This window comes from Glossina fuscipes, unplaced genomic scaffold (genome assembly GCF_014805625.2).
Source record: "Glossina fuscipes isolate IAEA_lab_2018 unplaced genomic scaffold, Yale_Gfus_2 308, whole genome shotgun sequence".
In the NCBI taxonomy this organism is placed as follows: Eukaryota; Metazoa; Arthropoda; class Insecta; order Diptera; family Glossinidae; genus Glossina; species Glossina fuscipes.
In genome coordinates, this window is record NW_023998651.1 from 763064 (window position 1) to 779222 (window position 16159).

The window sequence follows — 16159 nt, forward strand, 5'->3', positions numbered from 1 at the left end:
TACAAAAATAACTTTAGCACACGTTTTTCTTTAGTGTAATCGTCTACGGAGATTCTGTAAGGCAAAGATTGGAAGCCCCCTTTACTATCGCACTAGTTAGCTTTCCAATGGCGCGTGTGCATCTCGTTTGCAGACTCCGACCTTTTCAATTTTTTGACGTACATAATTTTCTCTTTTTGCAGAGAATATATATAATATTTTCAACTCAAGTTTGATGGTTTTTGATTTATATTCACAACAATAAAAATTAATTAAAAAATTTAAAATAAAATAAAGATACGCCACGCAAAATTTGTACAGTCAAAAAATTATCAACGCTCGCTTGAGAAACTATCGTTTCGGTCTGGCACAACGCTCTCGCATGTCTCCTATCGCTTGTAACAACATATGTTAATTTACATATTTTCGGTCAATTTATGCACAAACGTGACTTATTATTTATATTCACCTACTCTAAAATTTTTTAAACTAGTCTTATATTAATCGATTAGAAAACAAGCACAAAACAATGTGTACGTAAAGGGTTTTGTTTTTTACCGTTTATATGTGTTAAGCAATGTATCAATAGTTTTGTTTCGTTTCCTAATTCCTTATATCCTTCTTGGTAGACGCTATTTCAGAACCAGTTTCAATGTGCTTTGAGTAAACGATCTGGTTCTTTTGTTACCAGTTTTGTTAGTATGTCTTTTTTAATGCGCTGATAGGAAACATCAATTCAAAATTTCACACTTCAAACTGTTGGTTCTTTTCTTTTTGCAATCAACCTTCTTTTTCCTTCTTTAATAAAAATCTGTGGGGTTCCAAATCCAAAAATCGACCGTACTTTTTTTTTTATTGGAGTGGCTAGGGATGCCAACCTTTTCTTTCTTTTTTATGTACGCAAAACGTGTGAAATTTTCACGCCGCCTCTCTTGTTGTGCCTATGTAAAATTCATTTAAATTATCTTGCTCTGACAACAAATATAAAAAACAAAATTTTGAGAGTTTGTTCTACTACACATATGAGCGGGTTTTCAAGATATCAATGACAGTAATGTCCTTATACAAAAATAATTTTTTCCAAAAGTTAAATATAAAATAAGATGAGCCGATAGCCTGTGTTGCTAGTGCTCAATGTCTTTTCTTTTAGTCTAAGAATTCATTTCATTAGTCTAAAATTAAAATAATAATAATAATAATAATATGTTATCGGCATCAGCCATGAGAGTGAGCGCAGTGTTGCAAAGTCTTCAAACTGTTTGCAAAAAGAAGAAAAAGAGGATATAGAATTAGAAAAAAGGAATTAGGAAAGGAAACAGAAAAATCCTGGTTGAAACCCAAGAATATTCGGATTTTCTTAATGTCAATATTTTGAATTTGTTCATCCAACCGTGTCGTAAAATCCTTTAATTATGTAATTGAGATTTTTGCTAATGTTTTAGTTTAAATTTATCTTGTTAATGTGTCCCCATCCGAAACTGTAAGTTTCTGTAAACAGATCTCTTAGGAATTTGAAATAAAACCTATGCGATTCTAAAAGTCACAATTCAGCGATCCAACTTAATTTCAAAAAGAGTCGAATAATACCGGAAATTTACGAAAGATGCGTTACGGTACAAATTATTACACATATATAAGACAAGAATAATAAGAGTGAATTAATAAAAGATTAGATGTGCAAGAAAAAAAAAGATTTTCTTTGATTAACGGCTTCAAACAGAGTCACACAGTTAGAAGAAACCTAAGGGAACGAAAAACCAAAACAGGCGGCTACCATATCTTCTCTGTTGTGTTGTGCATTCCAGTGCATCACCATCAGCGTACGTGGGACAAGCAATTCGAACTTGGGTTACTTTGATACCCTTTCTTAAATGTGGCCAAAAAGAACAGTCGGCGTGTAGCATTATCTAACTACACATATATTAAAGTGTATGTGTTCATATGTATATCAATACCATATTATATTACCCAATTAATGCATTTATCTAAGATTTGCAATACAGGGTGGTGATAAGCTTCTGCGCACTTGCGCAAGGTTGGCTATATACTCTTACAGTTTTTGTGAACGATGAACAGTTATAAAATAAGTGACTGCGTTTGATTGTCAACGCGTTTATCAGGGAATTTTTTGCGTATGTTCTGTACACGTAAAAAGCATATTTTCGCCTTACTCAAAAACTACACAAAGCAGAAAAGGCATTCAACATTGAAGATAATCATTGTATATGCGCAATATATTAAACGCATTTATCGCACGAACATACCATTTTAAAGGCATTATCTACTTTTACTTCATTGGTGCATTGTTAACAAGGTGAAGATTCCCCTCAATTAAGTGATAGTTTACAAAATCAGTTTAAACTCATCTAAGATCGGTAAATGTTGACGTTCACCAAATTATAAAGTCAAAAAGCAAAGTTACGCCGTTTAGGATTTACAAACCTTAGAGAAGTATAGGGGCGTTGTCTGAAATTACAGTACCCTTTGAAAATTTAATAAGCATCTTATTTGATTTTAACCTGGTCATAAGTCCGATCTATGTAGCCATCGCTATTGTAAGAACAATGTTCGTTTACTAGACTTAACTAATTTGCTAATGCCTAGCGATCCTACCAATACTCAATATATCACTCTAAATTAAATGTAAGCTCTATTGCAGTGCAGGCTGAATGTGTGCACGCTTATCTTTTTACTCTTAGTTATTAATTTATTTACAGGTTTTTTAATTTAATTCTTTTCTTTTAATTTACATTTAACTTATAATGTCATAGTTAAGCAGGTAAACTTACATTCGTCTAATTCAGCTGATATTTTATTGTAGCTCAAGTTTGAAGCTTATTTACTTATTTCAATACAATTGGGGAATTGTACTAAAATAAAATTCAGGACTTTCTTCTAAACGAAAAAAAAAAGTTTTGAATTTCGGCAACGTTAACGCTAATCGGGATAGAAAGTAATTCATTCGTGCCACCATTCAAAACGATACTTTTTAAATCAAACCGCAAATTTTTCAGTTGTTTAAATGCTAATAAAAAGTAGCCAGCAAAATAAAGTGTAATATATTAATCACTAAAAAATATCGGTAACGTACAACGGACCAATTAAAAAAAATATAGGGTGTTATTTAGAAAACTGGAAATGTGAACTGTTGTAATATATTGCAAAATGTCAGTTATAAAGCAATCTAAAATTTATAACTCGGCAAGGATATGGAAACCATTTGAAGGAAATGAGGCGGTAAAATACTCTTGAAGCTACGCAGAAAGTGAGCGACTTATGGGACATATAAGGATATAAGGGAAGGCATATTGAACTGCTTCAAATACCTAGCATCGCAAGGCAATATATGTGATTACATAGTCAGAAGCTAGCGCTGTTGTAAGAAAGATGGGGATATTTTACTAAGTCCTGTAACAATAACTCTTTCTCGCTCTACTCTCTGAGCACCTTAGAGAAATTATATTGATATCAATTACATGAAAGACGCTGTTTTAATGGGAAGAAGAAATAAGAGTGTCGCAAATTAATTTAAATTTCTGTAACGCTACGTAAAAGCTACTACAGCAAAGCATATGAGAGCAACAAGTAGTCTGAGCAAGCCATATAATATCCCGCAAAATGAAAGCTGAAAAAAGTATGAGTTGGTTAAGCACGTTATTTGGATGGGCGATTTTAGTGGTATGACTTTACCCGAAAGTCTAGCAATCCTCGATAGAGCTCTTTATATTAATTTATTAATACATAGGCCCAAACACACCTTCCTTAAGCTGGTTATGGTTGGTCATTGGCGTTACCTTGGCAAGCAATAGTTTCTACTTAAAATTGTTATGACGCCAAGGTAACATACACATGTAAAATGAACATACGCCGCTAATCTATGACGTCAAAGACGTGATTAGAATCAACTCGATCGAAAAAGCCATTAGACGTTAGTCATTCCTTTATAACATTACTTTTATCGATCGGACACTAAGACCAATTATGTGGATAACGGGACAGTTCGTGTAAATACAGGGGATATGCGATCGAAATATAACCGTGACTTTATCAAAGATCGCAAAAAACTGTGACGTACTTGCCTTGCTATTTGTGGAAGTTTAAAAAAACAACCATCAAAAGCACACGTAGTGGTTTAATTGAGCTTGTAAGTTGCAAAGAAATGAACCCATAATGATCAACCTACCAAATGTTTAGCAATCAACGTTAATCGGAGTCTATATGTCGTTTATCCCTAGGCGACTGTTATTCGGTTACACTTGTACTTCAACTATTTATCTGTTCATTTAACTGCCACTTGTTAATTGTTAAATAAAGGTAGTTAGGAATGGTGGGTAAATCGCTATAGAAATTTTATAAGTTTTAAAAGAAAAAATGATGTTAAAATCATTATCTGTATTATTTCGCATTTATATTATCTTGTCATTCGGCTTGTCCCCATTACAAATAAACGCATATACACATCATATATTTTACACAGTCATATATTTTGTCATTTGTTTGTATGTCATAGGAACTTGATCGCGTTTCTATTGTATTAGCCACCACAAAATATCCATGCTACGAGAATGTGTCTCCGTACATACAATTTTATATAGACGAAAAGCGCTGAATCCCAGAATAGCTGCTGTTCTTAGCACAACATTTATTTTTTAATAAAATGAAGGTAGTTTTCAAAAACTGAACAAAACAAAAAGTCGGATTACTGTAACTAGCGCAGCGGTAAAAGAAAAAATGAAACAAATAGAATGTACACAAATATTACAATACATTAAATAATAACAATGACTAATATATCCAAAAATTCATTCATGTGAAAAAATAAGTAAAAACTAAACAGAAAACTTTACCATGAATGCTGAATAAATCCAGTTAAGGATTGAGTGACTCGAATATTTGATACTAAAGCAGGAAGCGGTCGTAAAGAAACGGCAACAACCTCAGATGCTACTTTAAAATGAAATCATTAAGCACATTCAACACATACAGCACCAAAAATTTGAATACAAGAACCAATCATGCAAGTGCAGCCAAGATCCAAACAAATAGAGGCGAGTTTACAACAATACCATCAGCATCAACTGGATCCACAAAGACAATTCGTAAAGCCAGCTTTGAGAGTTGGCCCGCACGATATTCTGGGTCAATTTCGCCAACTAAGTCTCTTTAGAAAAGGTAATCTTCTTTCCTTTTTTCTAAACCTGTGGAAAATGCGTTGAGTCTATATGATCAAAACGCAGAGTTGATAACATATGGCACAATGACAGCAAAAAATGAGAAGTTGCTGGGAAATGCAGTGAAGTCACTTTCAACATGGCCGGAGAGCAGCAATTTTGAGAGATAAGAACCAAAAAGAACTTTTCGTCAAGAAGGGATTACGCTGAAGTACTTAACTGCTGTAAAAATATAAAAATAAATAATCTAAATGAGATGTATTCATGCATGATGAATAAAAAATTATACATACCGCATAATGTCAATATGGATATAACTGAAATACTTACTACAATAATCAACGCATAATTTAGAGCTTGCCTAACATCAGAGCAATAAACTTTAAACATAGGAAAAGAACTAATGTACAAGCCAAAAAAATTGGACGGAAACCAAATCCACAGTCTTGTAGGCCGAGATAATTTTACCAGTAAACAATGTTAACAAGAAACGGCGTTCAAACAAAACTTTTTTAGTACCAGATGCCAAGCGCTTTCCAAAATCTCGGTATTATCCGTCGAAAAGGAATTGTTCCTATAGATTTCACAAATGTAGGCAAGTAATAGGAACATCAGGAGGTAAATTTGCTCAAGGGTCGTTTAAATCAAGGATAGCTTCAGTAGCAATTATTATTGGAATTTAAAGAGTAGAATGTTTCATTGAGACTAGATCGTAAACTAGTATAGTTAGGCGCAATCATTTTAAAGAAGAGTTTTTTGAAACAGCATTAAGAAAACGTTTCCGGTACCGTATTTGAACTACAGTAGCCTAGTTACACCGGTTCCTAAGAAATTTAAGCGATTAGGCGTATTTTTTGGGAAAGTATAATAATAAATATAATTTACTCGTTATTGCCGATACACCTCTACCGATACACATCTTTCAAATTTCCAGAAATCGATTCACGTAAAGAGTATAATATAACTATAAATAATATTCCATACAAGTACGCAGACATTATACTATTAAAATATCTATAAAGAACTTCAAACTGTACTATATTTTCGAACTGCAAACGTAAATATAATGATGTATTTAACACAATAGCGATTGATAGTGAAGGAATAGGTATATTATAAAAAATTGTGATAACAAAAAAACTTATTAAATAATAATTATACACTGTACTTGCTTAATTGCGAAGTTAAAATAGATTATAATGGTTTTGTAATGAAAAACGAAATTTTATTTGGTAAAGTTAAGAATGATAATAGCAAATACATACAATTTTACTTTTTAACTTAAAGAAACTAGAAAATCACGGTTTCCTAAATGAAATAAAACAATTAAAATTTCATGAAAATATTTCCTATGAGAATTTAAATAATGTTATCAATGCTTATATTTGGAAGTATAGAAAATAAAATTTGAATTAAGATTCATGAGACCTTTCTTCAGAGAATACTGAGATGTGAAAAAAATGAGTAATACATTTACATGTACATATAATCGTATTTCCGAATTCAGGACAAATTGTAACTAAAGTACGAACACGATTTTTAGGTTATGAGCATTACGCAAAATTAGTCGAACACAGCTTGCGAGCTAAGGGAAATTCGTGTGATTAGCGCACGCTATATAAACGCGTATGAAGAGACACAAAACAAGAGAGTGGATATTGTCTTTGAAATATAATTTTCTTGAAGTGAAACACTAAAAAAAAGGAAAACAGATATTTTTTGCACGCGGAAGGCGACCTTAACTATTCCTGGTAAATTCACAATATAGTAAATCCACACTATAGTTAATAATATAATATTTATAATTAAAAAAAAAATTATTAATAGGTTTAGAAGTAAACATTTGAGCGACACAAGGAAATGGCAAGGGGCGATTTAATTGTTTGGATTAGGATAAGAGGAATGACGTGGGAGTGTGATCGTCGTTGCCGTAAGTACAAAAGCCGATGATAGGTAAGACCCTTATATAAAAACTGAAATGTCGATGGATTATTTTTGACCGTCTTCGACTATATGTTTTATATTGACAGCGAGCAATTGGACGTGAATGTTCGTAGGAATCCTGAAGTAATTGATCTTCTTCTAATTTTGACAGAGAAGATGCTACCAAAATCTTCTTATAGACCATCTCATATCTGTTAAGTGCAGATTGTTGTTAAAGCTGCTCTAAATTTCCCCTTCGTTATAACTGGAATTCAAAAAAACGTTTATCTCAAGTTGTTTGCTCGTGAAGGAAGTGCCTGATACTTATCGCATCTTATGCTTATTCTTGCTGCGTTTTATTTGTTTTTGCCAAACTGGTCTTAGCGGACGCTCATCTTGAATGATTTGGAGTCTCACAAATTGCATAGGTGCTGTAGAGGGGAAACACATTAATGTTGTGCGCCATCGTAATTCTGTTTCACAATATTATAAGTACAAAGTTAATATGTTGCTACGTTAAGACATGACCAACATCTTACGATATCTTCGGAATTGACGTTAATCCCCAAGTGATGGCATTATTATGTGTCATTGGGAATTTTGGAAAGGGTTAGTTCAAAGTCGGCTAGAACTGCATGAAACTAAATTCACCACATCATAATTTTGAAAGCTGCACAGCATTTTCTCTGCGCGACAAGCCCAACAAGCGCTTCCCTTAGAAATTTATTAGCACAAGACACGGAAACTTTTAATAAAACGTTATCCGAGGAAAGAAGAACAGTCGAAAATATGTTCGACGGAAGAACCTCTCGTTGGAGTCTCGCGACGCAAAGCATGAAGATTATCGGGAAATAACGAAAACAGAAGTGTCTTTCATCTTTGCGATATTTTGAAAAATTATTTAAACCAGACCCAGCGTTATGATAATGAAGTTTATTTAAATAAGAAATTACTGACTTATATAAATGTAATGAAAACACAAGTTTTATTTTACAACAAAGCAAAATTATACTATAGCTTTCATATATAATACAAAAGCAAAATATAGCGCTCATTTGTAATTAAACAACAAAAAAATACAATTCTTTTATGAGGAAAAAGCAATATATAATATTTTTTCTTCTCGCAACTTATTTACACTAGCTTAACTTTTAATTTAATTTAACTTTTTGTTCTTTTCGATTATTTTTCACAGTATATAACACCATATGGGTTCGTTTTATTTTTATAAACACGTCGTGGTGTGTGTGGCGTTTTGTCTGTCTTCTGGCCAAAGGTGTAAGATCAATAATACTATCGCGGAACTCGATATGATACTAGGAAATGAATGTTCAGCCTTACAGTAGGGGGCCTTAAACCAACATACAGTTTATTTTCGACCTAAAGGGAATCAGTACGAACAATGCCTGATCCCATGGGAGAAACGGTTTTTTGTCAAAGTTAGGATGCTAGGCAACTGGCAAATCGGATAGCGTAGCTCGCGGGAAGAAAGTGATACCGAATTTGGAAGATTGATTCTTGCTAAAAACTGTGGAGTTGATTTCGCACAACAAAGGTACTTAGGCCGGATAAGGTCGGTTAATGATTACCTGCAGCTTGAGGAAGATGTGAAACGCCCAATTTTCAGTTTGAGTCACGGAACGATGGGCTGTATTCGAAATTTGGGGAACTGTCTAGAGCAGAAAATCTCGTTTCGTACATATTAATGGTAAAAGGAAAACATTGAACGGTAAAACTTTTCAAATCATGCGAATCCAGAGGTGGAACCGCTCCATAAATCTTTCCGATGACCATTAACAATAAATTATGGTACTCTGCGGACAGGATTCACTCTGCTTTAGTTTGAAAACACATATTATACTTACAGTAATTTGGCTTGGAAACTAAAGGAAACGTTGAAGAGGTTTGGCAAAGGTTTAAGTGGGATTGCTCGGCATGAGCTAATCACATTCCACCTTACTTTTTGCTCACTACAGACTTTATTTTTGGGGACCCGCCGATAATGTGCTCATCATCGATATCGTCTGAAACCGAGATCTGAATTACTAAGGAAACCGGCGCACGGAACAACCCACAATTCAAATGAAGTTTGACTAATGCGTAGGGATTTGATCGAAATTTTTCGTTTAACATCATGAGAATGCATGACAATATTGGCGTGGTATTACAATAACAATCAGAGTTGAAAAGCACGAGCAGAGTTTTTCCACCTAATATGGTATGCTTAGAAATTCAAGATAAGATCTGAAAGAGAATTACGTTAATATAAACAAACCACCGACGTGGAGTTAGCGGGCACAGAATTACAAACTGCAGTAAAATGCAAGGTGAGAAACGATTCTGCGTCAAACAGAAGCTTGAGGTGTTCCCACCGTCCTTTTCACTAAGAAGGTTCTGCATTTGCATTCGAAAGGAGGATCCATCCCATCTGTACCAATAGAGCAAAATAATTGGCAACGGTCATTATAACAAACTTCGAATCACCTCCACCGTTACACGAGTAACGCTACAAGCATCATATTTACATCATTAGACAAAACAATGCGGGATCGTTGTCCAAAATTGCCTCTTAAGGCAAAGATTGTGTTTTCAAATAACATCGTTTTCCATACGTTAATATCGGACGCAACCTGGCGACTTTCTTGCTTTTCAATATTTTCCCCAGATTACCTTTACGCCCAGGAAACTACAAAGACAGTAGCAAAAACGATATCGGCTTTGGCAAAACTAACAGTAATATTATCACACAAAAAAAAGCTAAGCGTGGCCTCACTAAGAAGTGTGATAAGAGGCAAAGCGGGATCAAAGCAAGTACCGCGTCTCACAATCGACCATCTACTTCTCGCAAAACTTTCCTTACGTAAGTAATAGCAACACCAAAAGCCAAGCCGATAAAATAGGGTAAGCTTAACATTTGAAAGAGCTAGTGTATTGGTCAACGAATTATTTGGCCGAATACAACCCTACTTCTAATTATAATGGCAGGCTGCTAGGTCTTTGCTTTGTTAATTTTCTAGAAATACTTGTAAATCGCTATCGAGATTAAGTTTGCCTGAGAATCGGTATAACTCAGCAATCTGTTTGCGCGTTCATTACAAATAACACTAACACGTTAAATCCCTCTTGCTCAAATATACAATATGATTTTAAAGCTGCTTAAATCTCGTCTCTCGCAGATTACGCTTGGTTTTACTACTGGGAATACGGAAATCCTAATCCTCCTTTATTGTATTAAACCTAGCTATTTATGTATCCGCCCCGATCAGGCAACCAACCCTTCAAAGTACTTGCCGACTTTCCCTTTGTGTTGAGCAACTTCGTTATTCCAATTTACAAAGGTCGGGAACTATAGAGGCACTGCTAAATCAAGTGTCTTATCCAAATTGTTTGGACTAATCGTCACTTAGCACATACATAATTTTCGCTGTCAAGTCCTATATTTGCCCTTTCAGCATGGTTTCCTAAAACAAAACCGTTACGAAGTTCTTAGAATTTATTTGCCATGTTTTCTATAGTGGCTCTCGTACAGATCTCATGTAGACTGATTTTGGTAAAGTGTTTGGTTAATTATAAATTATTGATCCTAAAACTCCAAGGCTTTGGCTACCCTTTATACATATTGAAATTGATAAGCTCTTATCTCCATAATAGACCGTTCAAGGTTCTGTTTAACTCCATCACCTCTGATCAATTACTCCAAGGTAGCCACTTAGAAGTTTTTGTTTCTCCTGTACATCAATGATCTTCCTTTGGTGATTAAGTTCAGTCACATTATAATATACGCTAACGATGTTAAACTGTTTTCTTCGTTTTCCTGGGAATTGTATTCGTATCTCCTTCAATCTAACTTAAACGTAATCGTAAGAAGCTTTTATTCTCAATTAGGGCTCTATTCACTAGTGATTATTTCACTGATTCACAATAGTTGGAAATGTATATTCGTTCATACACTTAGTGGTTTTATTCAATCAAAGGCTTCGTTTTAATTTGCATATTAATCTCTCTTTAAATGAAGGTAGCCCGGAGTTATATAAGGGTTTAGTGAGGCCAATATTTGAATATGCGCCTATTGTGCGATCCCCTGCCTATAGGCACTATGTAGATTCAACGGAATTCTTTCAAAATTAATTCCTGCCTTTAGGAATTTGGATTGGAACCCGCTTGTCTCTTTGCCTTCTCATGAAAACGGATTGCTTTCGCTAGCCTTGCCAGCACTTGGAAAACGTAGATTTATTCTCGATATTTCCTTCTTAATTAAATTAATAAATAATACTATCGATTTGTCGACATTACTTGGGGAAATAATCTTCAAGGTCGTGAACAGTTTCTTTAGGAACTTTACGTTCATAAAGCGTATTCAATGTAGGTATAACTATGAGCTTTTCAATCCTTTTAGAGTCCTTCCCAATCATCTAAAGGATTTTTGTACTTTAATCTCAACACCGAATTCATTAAAAACTATTAACTCACCTCTCCCAAAAATGCGAGATTTGCTACGTCGTGTCTAGATTAATCTCTAATGTCGATATCCTTATAGGATTCGAAAATTGAACTACATTTTTTCACTATTATCGGCTTTTCCATGTTTCTGGTGGCTTTGCGGTTTATTTGTAACAAGAGCTTTCGTTGGTTATGGGCATGCTTCGGTGTTTGATGTGTGCATGCTTTCCTTCCTGTTTTTTCTATGCTTATTTATGAGTGAATTTTGGCTTTTGTTTATTTTCTTATTTTTTCTGTGTTTTCCTTAAATACTTTTTAATGGTTATTAATTACATTTAATATTTATTTTTAACAGCCAATTAAGCTTCGCTGTGAATTTATTTATTCATAAAATAAAATAGAAATAAATAGAATAAATATCAAAGGATGAGGCTGTCAACATGTCTTGAACACATGCAATACTAAACGCATCTGCTTGCGAACGAAGTGAAGAGATTATGTTGGTTCGACTCTTAATATTATACTATATTCTCGAAATTTCAGCGCTACGTACGGAGTTTTAAGAGCTTTCGCCCTTTATGAACCTGTAATTTGTTTACGCCTACGCATTGGGACGTCTAGTTCAACATAAGTTGGAAATTGGTTTTACAGATAATGGATGGTGTTTTTCTCTAGAATGTTAATAACACAGTCACATCTCATTGCATACAGAAATAGCATAAAAGTGGCCAAGTGTTAGAAAATAGCTGGTTGTTGTTTACACTTGCTTGATATGCCTTGAACAATTTTAGGATATAAAATATAAACTGGCTATGTCAGATAATTCAGATCAGAGAATTTTATACACACAGCATGTCCAAGACAGATTTTTAGGCTTTAACGATACTGAACATAATGTATAGGACGGAAGCAATAGCCAAGCCCTCACACGCCTATTTGGAATAGGCCTCTTGCCTTTGAGCGTTACATTTTTAAGTCTAACCTATACGCCAGCCATAAACTTCTTGCGATTTACCCACTGTTGTCATCTAAAAAGTGAAAAAGCTATCTCCAATGACGAAGGTTAATGGATCTAGTAGAAACACTTTCTGTATTGGTTTTAGTCGAGATACTTGCCAAAACCCCGGGTTTAGTAACAGAATGCAAACTCGTACTACAGATTTTCAGTGTTAAGCACTCAATACGTTTGCGTAAAAGCAGGAATGACTCCAGTTAATCTGTTAACAGAAAAGGCTTAACTCGCCCAAGAAGCTTCACCGTAATAGTAAAAATATGTTTGCAAAGTAACATTTAGTATTCCTCAGAATTTTAATAATTATTTCCAATTTTAAAAAAATTGCGAACTTTATATTATCTATAAAAATGATTTAAGAATGTATATGCGAATTATCTGCGTTGTAAATTAGTCTTTCCCCGCTTTGGAATTAATACATCTTATAAAGTACAAACGGTCGTAAGAAAAGATATGAATAAATTAATTCAGATTTTATGCTGATCGAAAATGGAAAGGTTTTGTGGGAGTTGTGACGTGTATGTTCATTGGTTTATAACAGGAAATTCAGCTAACAGAATAGTAAAGAACAATATTAAGAATTAGTTAGTAGTGCTACAGAATCTTATAAAAATCTTTTATATATTGTCAGTAAATAAATATTTTTTTTTAGCCATCACCGATGGATAAGGGGTATATTTATATTGTCAAACCGTTTACAACGCCCAGAAGGAAGCATCAGAGACTTCACAAAGTATATATATTCTTGATTAGCATCAAATTCTAAATCTATTTAAACATGTCCGTTCGGCGGTCGGTCCGGCTGGGCAATGTCTGTTGTAAATATTCTCTTGGCTGCAAAAATGAAGCTATCGACTTCAAATTTGGCAGAAACATTGGATGTCTTGCACGCAGGTTGTAATTGAAAATGGGCCAAACAATCATCACGTAAACGGAGAACACTTTTGTTTTTTAAAGGGAATGAAAAATTGGGTTTTTGCTCATTACTCATAAAACTTAACAGATAAATGTGCAAAACTTTGAACGCACATTCTATGAGCGGTGCTGTAGCATTCGCGCACAAAAATGGAAAAAATTTGCCACGCCTACCTATTATAGAGTATCAAACTTTAATTTTTTTTCAATACCTTTTTAATGCACAGCAACAAGCTTCAAAAAACCTATAAAGTATACAGATTCTTGCCCAGTTTCAAATTTGAAATACACCTCCTGTTCGACTATTCTCTGTCTGTTTGCGCAAGTACTTTTTACTAAACTCAAAAATCTAATAGAGTTAAATCGCGTGATCTTTGTGGCAAGATCAGATAAGCATTTTTGCAGATTACACAATCGTTGAACTCTTTTCCCAATAAATTCATTTTATCGCGAAATGTATAATATGTAGCATCATTTTGTTGAAGCCACATGTCGTCCAGTTCAAAGTCATCTAATTTTTGCCACGAAAATCAGTTAGTACGTTTATCTAGTGGTGTCGATTGACATAAAATAATATTTTATCCAAACGTTAATTTCGTACACGTAAAAGTCCTTTAGAAACATCAGATGTGCTGTCTTTATACCAAAGGGGCATTAAACGCCATTTACAAAACCATTTAATCAAATATAAGCTTGATCCCACGTGCACAAAAATAACCATGTGTTAATTGTTCTCCTGATAAGTTTCAGCTATTTTCGTACGCTGTACAACTATGTATTTCACAAAAAATTGCGAAGTCCATACAATATTGAAAAAAAACTTTGTAAAAAGTCTCAATCAGAAGGGCGTTTTTTTTACATTTACATTCAGATTCACAAAATGGATAACCCTGTATTATAATTAAATTAAATAAATGAGTGTTAAGCGAAGCAATCACGTTTAAATTAAGCACGAGTACACAAAGACACTGAGCAATCTAAATTTCCAATGACTTTATAAATGTACTGCAATTAGTAACTTATATACAGTTAGAGACTTTGAAAGTACGTAATGATTGAAAAGCTTCATTTTCAGAGAACACTCCATACAAAAAAAATCTAACGGATCAAATGGATATGGATGATTTTCGTACAGAATATTAATCGTAAAGAAAACCTTCTCAAAACAATCAGCAAAAATAATAAACAATGGAAATGGTAATCGTTAACGCGTTTTAACATTCCAAAGCTTTTTTTCGCAAAAAAAAAGTGTTTGGCTTTGTGTTCATATCAAAAAATTAATGTACAGTTTAAACTAATCTTATGCACTCTAATAGATTAAAGTTAATTAATATACACAATCTTATGGAGGGATTTAAAGTACCGTCTCATGGTGCAGTAACGAGTGAGAGTCCAACCATGTTTATCTAATCGGATTCCGCTCTCATAGATTAGATGCAGACTCAACTGTAATAGGTGGGAAAATAGTGGAGCACTGCGATATACAAACAGTAAAATGTAAATATCATATTAGTTTTGAGAGCGCATCATAAACGTAGCAGAGATGTAAGCGAACGAATCGAAAATATTTTCAAATAAATTATTAAAAGGTACTTCGTCATTAGCAAGCTAATTTAATGCAAACACAAGCAAGGGTGGCGGTTATGACTTCCACCTGGAAGAATGAAAGCATCACAATACTAGATACAAACCGTTGAATTGGTGCTATTCGCAAAATTGGAGATGCCAGACTTTCCCCTTCGCATTATAAATAGAGTTAAGCTAATAGGTAGGTAATACAATAAATCCACAATTCATAAATTTTATCAAAACGCACGTCATATTTATTAGCTTGACAAATAAGGGTTCAACAAATTAAACCGTCATTCAAGTTCTAAGAAATATTAGGTACGATCTATAGGAACAACAGCTTATCGCTAAAATTAACCCTCAATACGATTCTTCTTACATACAGATGTCTAAAACATATTAAAATGTCCAAGGCATAGAGGAACAAGCCAAAATTATAATAATATGTTATTGTAAAGAGCTATGTATTGTTAAACACCTTGTATTGATTTTTATATCTGGCACTATGACGAAAAGAGAATAATCAAATTGTTTAAGAAGCCTATCAAGGCTATCAGCTCTATTGAAAATACTACGGCACTTGAGATTTGAACGTACGACCATTGAGTTGTTAGTCGAGACTCTTTGTCTGCGCACCCACCCAGGAGGATTTGTATACATTTAGTAACTATGTTTAGATAAGCACTTTATTCTTAATATTAAAAATAATAAAACAGTATAAAAGGCCTCAAAAAAAATTTTAAGTACGGTACCGGAATTATTATCGAGAGAAGCAGCTCGTAGCATTGAACTTGTGATGTAAGCAAAGAAACAAGCGTAGTCTGAAAGTTGGATTTACGCGCAATTTCTATAATGTCACAAATGTGTTATATATGAACAATAAACACCGGTGCAAATCCAGATGTAGCCGACGTCTACCGCTATATCCAATATTGATACGTCAACACACCATATACAACATCTTTATCATCTGAAGTAGTAAGTCAGCGGCACGGAGGTTATGCATTAGTTTTTTTTTTTTTAAATACTTCTATTATTATTTCTATTACTTAAAAAATAAAGATAAAAAAATATATATTAAAAAATAAAATGAAATTAATGAAAAAGTGATATAATAATATAAAAATGTGCTAAGTTCTTTTTTTATAAT

General features: G+C 33.7%; 2 long non-coding RNA genes across 3 annotated transcripts; both read left to right on the plus strand.

Moving 5' to 3' along the window:
- The first annotated feature begins 1395 nt into the window (after positions 1–1395).
- LOC119643012 lies at positions 1396–8054 on the plus strand. 2 transcript variants are annotated; one of them, XR_005248198.1, is made up of 3 exons: positions 1396–2293; positions 4490–6901; positions 6978–8054. It is a non-coding gene; the product is annotated as an uncharacterized LOC119643012 (long non-coding RNA). The 2 variants fall into 2 exon arrangements; XR_005248199.1 differs by lacking the exon at positions 1396–2293 and having other exon boundaries at positions 3132–6901; positions 6978–7103; positions 7181–8054.
- Positions 8055–14604: 6550 nt separating this feature from the next.
- Positions 14605–15838, plus strand: LOC119643013. Its single transcript, XR_005248200.1, has 3 exons — positions 14605–14985; positions 15045–15208; positions 15271–15838. It is a non-coding gene; the product is annotated as an uncharacterized LOC119643013 (long non-coding RNA).
- The last annotated feature ends 321 nt before the right edge of the window (positions 15839–16159 follow it).